This window comes from Anopheles arabiensis, chromosome 3 (assembly GCF_016920715.1).
Source record: "Anopheles arabiensis isolate DONGOLA chromosome 3, AaraD3, whole genome shotgun sequence".
Classification (NCBI taxonomy): domain Eukaryota; kingdom Metazoa; phylum Arthropoda; class Insecta; order Diptera; family Culicidae; genus Anopheles; species Anopheles arabiensis.
The window spans coordinates 53,066,750-53,072,830 of NC_053518.1; positions in this window are offsets into that span (position 1 = coordinate 53,066,750).

Below are 6,081 nucleotides of genomic sequence, written 5' to 3' on the forward strand. Positions count from 1 at the left end.
AAAATCCTATCAGCTTATAAAAAAAATGAGGAAATATAAGACCTAGAAAACAAAAGAGAGGCATAATAAATGCAGGAAACCGCAGATCAGAAAACACTTAGAACATTCAGAATTTAGAACATTCAGAAAACAAAACCATATCCAACATTAACGCTCAAGTTAGAATTAATTCCGAAATAGAAAAATCAGTGAACAAAATTACACAAACTCTAAAAAAAAATCGAAAATCAAATGAATAATCAGATAAAAGATCAGATCAGATCAAATGAATAATCGTAAAAACTGAAATAGAACAAGTAAATCTTATCCTGAACATTGACAACATTGTACAACTGTAGAAGACATAGAAGAATAGACGGATGTAAAATTTGTAACCAAGCATAAAAACACCATTTTCAATGTTAACGAAGAGTGCACGATTTGCAACAACCCACAACCGCCAAACGACGAGTGTATCTCAAAAATCATCAGAAATCATCCATCTAAATGTACCACCACCACGAGCTCCGAGCATACGATAATACGAGAAATGAAACCAGGAGTCATTCTAATCGATACCACCTTTGGCGTGTCAGTCATTGATTCACGTTCAAACAGCCAAATAATAGCAGTACCCACAGTAATTGAAACCGGCAATTGCACCGTAAAAATCTTAAATAGCACATTTACTGCGCATATTGATGTGTTAGACCAAGAAGACTACTTCCTACCCTTAACTGGCAGCAAAACAGAAATAACTCTAAACAAGCCAAGTAAACAAGATCTGCACACAATGCATATTAGTTACATACATCAACTCCATACAATAACACTCCGCTTACGCACGCATACAATTGCAGGAGGGATATTAATTGTTGTTCTAACAGGCTTTCTTATAACTGCATTTTGCATCTACAAACACAAAACCAAGCATGCAGAGAAGAAAATGTCTACCGAAGCTATTCACAACATCATCCCACTGCAAACGTCGGTAAGTCGATCGAGGACGCTCGACGTTTAAGGAGGGAGGAGTTATGTACACATGCGCTACGCGCTATGATACAGGTGCTGAGTAAGAAAACGGTCGCAAGCGAGCCATCGATGTTACTCCACGCGCGGAGTCAGGTTCCAACGGGAACTCCACTGGAAGCAGGTTCCCACGACCAGGTGTGGTGTCGTATGTTCAGACGGACCGAGGTAACATGATCATCATAAACGTGGACGACAACGTGACCGGCAAACCTGGCAGCACCGAAAACACCAGCCTAGCTAAATACCACCGAATCCAGAAGTTAGCTTCAGTCTTAGTTTAGCAGTTCGCTAATAAAGATCCCCAGTAATATTTTTTTAAACTTACTCCGGGCTATCGTAAACATAATTATATAATTTCAATTTGAAATTAAATTACTTTATTAATAGAGCGTCTATTAACGAAAAATGGCCTCTCTACGGATGCAAGGTCGCGTAAACTTCTAAAGTCGTGTTCAACCAAATTAGCTTCTGACGTCTGTTGAATCCGTTTCATCTGAAATATTTTTCGTTACGGTTAACTTGCATAACGTAATAATATACCTACGTCATAATAATGTATATATAGATATATAGATAACCTTATATTAACTGATACATGTACACTCATATGAGTAGACAATTTATTTTTTTAAGTATGAATAATCATGAAATAAATATTTATTTATACAAAAATAAAGACTTATGTTGTTAAAAAGTTGTTTAACAATGTTAAGTGGTCATAACAAGTGTATTTGTTTGAGAAAAATTGCATAAGTATGAGAGATTGATTTTCATCCCGGCGTTTGTATGGCCGTTGCCCACTGTGCGCTGCCTCATCCTTACCGTAGCAATAGACGATGCGCAATCTCAGATTGCGCATATATTTATCTGTCAAACGGGTCTGTTTGATATATTTATCTGTCAAAAAAATTTCATATATCTCGGACATACAATCTTGAAAATTTATGCGCAATCTTGGCGCAATCTGAAAATGTATGGAAATGACGTTTATAGCTCAGGGTTGGCTACGCGAAATGACTTATGTTTTGATAAAACGAATATATGCGCAATCTGAGATTGCGCATCGTGTATTAATACGGTTAGAGCTCACTGTTGACAGCAGGGCTGTCATCCTGTGACGTCCTCATCCGACAGACAAAGATAACGAATTTTACAGGCGAGGGGTAGGTAGAAACACGCGGTGGGGGTCCGGCCCAAGATCGGATCCGAAGTCCGTTGTTTTGGGCTCGAAATTAAAAATGGCGGATGGAACGCTACCAAGGACCCTACTAGCAATGAGAATGAAAAAGTGTGCAACTTTCAGGCGAGGGGCATGTAGAAGCATGGGGAGACGGTTGGAAATACGCGGAATTACGCGGAGGCACGAGCGTGTTTTGGTTTCTACACAGTTTTTGCACTCACACAATTACACATTTGTGAATGTGTGCGTTCACTTTCAGCCTGCGCGCTCAGTTTGGTTTTCTCGCAGCGGCATGCGGGTATCGGTGTCTCGCTCGCACTAGTGCAGCGAGTGTTCCTGTGTATGCTCCCCTTCTTGCCACCACACGAAATCGTCAGTTCAGCTCAAGCGTTCGCCGTGAAAGGCTGCGCGCGTGTTAGCCTAAGTCCCGGGCGATCGAAGTTTCGCTAAGTGTTGAAGTGTTGTGCACATTGAAATGAAGCTGCGCTTTTGTTTCACCATTAAACTGAAATGTGTGATTTGCGCTGCTTTATTTCAATGTTTTTTTGCTGTATTGAACATCAATAACGGGATCCACGCAGTTAGGCAGCGATTTGAAATACGACGATTTTTTTTATATAATGAATGTGTGTGGTTTGAAGCAAGATTGTGTGAAGCTATGTATTTAAATGTGCTTTTATTTTCAATAAAAGTGATAAAATATAAACCGAGTTTGATGTGTTTAAGTTTTTGTTTTGATTCGGGTGCACCAAGTCCGTGTGAAGCAAAGCGCACAGCGCGCTACGAAAGAAACGAGCGGGAGGGGGTGTCAGTCCAGCGCAGCGCAATTCGCTGGAATCAAGTGGGTGGGGGTACCAGTTCAGCGCTGCGCAAGCCGAAAGAAACGGAAAGGAAGGGGTATGAGGAAAATACGATGAAACAGCGCGAGCGAGCGTTCTTTACAGCGAGAGCGCCTCGTGTATTTTAAAGGCAAGCAAGAGAGCGCATTCTCTCCGTGGTAGCGCTCCATCCGCCATTTTTAATTTCGAGCCCAAATCGCCGCCAAAACAACGGACTTTGGATCCGATCTTGGGCCGGGCCCCCACTGCGTGTTTCTACCTACCCCTCGCCTGAAAATTTCGTTCTATTTGTCTGTCGGGCGTGGTAGCGCTCCAGCCGCCATTTTTAATTCTCAGCCCAAAACAACGGACTGCGGATCCGAGCTTGGGCCGGACCCCCACCGCGTGTTTCTACCTACTCCTCGCCTGAAAATTGTTAAGAATAAGCAACGTTTTGTTGTTTGGGTTTGACAGTACTGGTGTACGGTAGTATATAAGCGAACGAAATATTGTGAACTTGTACAGTTGCGTCTCAGGAATAAAAGAATTAACATCGAAGCTTGGTCGTTGTTCTTTTTGATCAAAGTTCGTCGCGTTCATTTCTCGGTTGATGGTTTGCTTTTCGTCGTTGTTTTAACAGGTTATGGGCCCAGTGTTTGTGCCAGTAATTGTTCTGTTGTATTAAAAACTCCGGTGTAATCATGACGTCTTTGCAAGTGGTACTCCCTCGTTTGGGAGAGGATAATTTTGAAATTTGGAAATTCCGTGTAGAGATGGAATTATTGCGGCAAGATTTATCCAAGTATGTGATAGATGCTAAGCCGGAAATTCCGACTAATGACTGGAAAACTGGTGATGCAAAGACACGTGGAGTGATTAGTGCAACGGTGGACGATAACCAACTGGTTCATATTATGAATAAGCAAACCGCGAAAGAAATGTGGGACTCACTCTGCTCTGTTCATAAGAGTAGCGGGCTACCATCAGTGCTATGCGTGCTAAGGAAATTATGTTCCCTTAAACTTCCAGAGGATGGAAATTTACCGGCTCATCTCAATGAAATGGTAAAACTGCATGCACGTCTACAAGCAGTAGATGAGGGACTCAAGGATCGTGTGTTTATGGCGCTAATATTGTCGAGTTTACCGCAATCGTATGATAGCCTGATAGTGTCCCTGGAAAATCGCCCTGAAGCCGAGTTGACTTCGGAATTCGCAATGAACAAATTGCGTGAGGAATATCGTAGAAGGTCTGAGAGTGGTGCCAGTGTTGGAACGGATGAAACTGCGTTTAGCGTTCAATCACCAAAAGACAAAGTGATATGTTATCACTGTCGCAAACCTGGACACTTTCGGCGAGATTGTCCAAAGTTCAAAAAGAATAAAGGACAGCAAAAGGTATTTGCAAACCTTATGACTGCGATGAGTGGAAATAATTGGATAATTGACAGTGGTGCCAGCCGGCACATGTGCAACGACGTCAAGATGTTTCAAACGTTAGATAGTTTTTCCAAGCATGATGCCGTACATGTTACATTGGCGGATGGAAAAACGATAAAAGCAACAGGTCTAGGACAGTGTGCTGTAAGTGGCCCTAAAGGAAAAGTTTTTGTGAAAGACGTATTATTTGTGCCGACTTTACGCAGTAATTTGCTGTCAGTTGCTTGTTTTTGTGAGGAAGGTTATCAAGTAATCTTCACAAAGGAGTCCTGTGAAATTCACAAAAACAACGTTTGTATGATTCAAGGTTCCTTGCGCAATAACCTATACACGCACCGTACAGAATCAGCATACGTTGTATGCGAGAATAATGGTGATTGTTGTGTGCATCAGTGGCATAAGCGATTCGGCCACCGTGAAAATAGTGCGATCCAAAATTTATTCAAGAAAAATATGTGTACTGGTGCTGGTGTAAAAACATGCGCGTGTGATTTCACTTGTGAAGTGTGTTTGGAGGGAAAATTGTCTAGAACAAAGATCCCGAAATGCGCTGAGCGACGCACTAACGAAATACTAGAAATAGTGCACAGTGATGTGTGTGGCCCCATGCCGGTCGAAACCCCGAGTGGAAATCGTTATTTCCTAACACTAATCGACGATTACAGTCGATACACATATGTGTATCTCTTGCGTTCGAAATCGGATGCGTGTGACAAGATAATAAATTTTGTGAAATTAGTGAAAAATCAGCTCGGGAAAATACCAAAAATGATTCGATCGGACGGAGGCGGAGAGTATACAAGTGAAAAATTGAAAAAACTTCTATAGAAAAGAAGGTATTTTGCTGCAAACATCAACCGCATACACGCCGCAACAAAACGGAGTTGCAGAAAGAAGAAACCGGTATTTGCAGGAAATGACAACCGTGATGCTTTTGGGTGCTGGTTTGAACAAAACATATTGGGGGGAAGCAGTAATTTGTGCGGCTTACTTGCAAAATCGTTTGCCATCCAACGCGGTGAATAATACTCCATACGAAATGTGGTTCAAAAGAAAACCAAAAGTGGATCATCTCCGGGCATATGGTTGTAGTGCTTGGGTACATATTCCCAAAAATAAGCGTGTAAAGTTTGCGAGCAAGGCGAAGAAACTCACACTTATCGGCTATTCTGAAGAACAAAAGGCATACCGTTTTGTTGACGTAAAGACGGCCAAAATAACAGTGAGTCGTGATGCCAGATTCCTGGAAAACGAGCATCCAAGCAGCCGATGTGAGGACCACACGAGTAGCCAGAGCGAAGACAATAGCATTGTTGTTTTCGATACAGCTCCTCATTGTGTCGAAAATGCAACAATATCATCGGATGGAGAGGATGAACAATCGCTGGATTCCGGAGAAACTGAGTTTCTGGATCCATACGCTGACTTCGATGAACAATTGACCGACGAGGACAATGCGGTGAGTAATTTGCCTGTACGCGAAACTCGCGGAAAGCTGCCGAATTACTTGGACGAGTTCATCGTTGGTGTTGCACACATCGAAGAAGAGCCGACAACGTGGGCGGAGGCGATGAATTCGACCAACTCTAATTCGTGGAAAGCGGCCATGGACTGTGAGCTAAGATCGCATGAA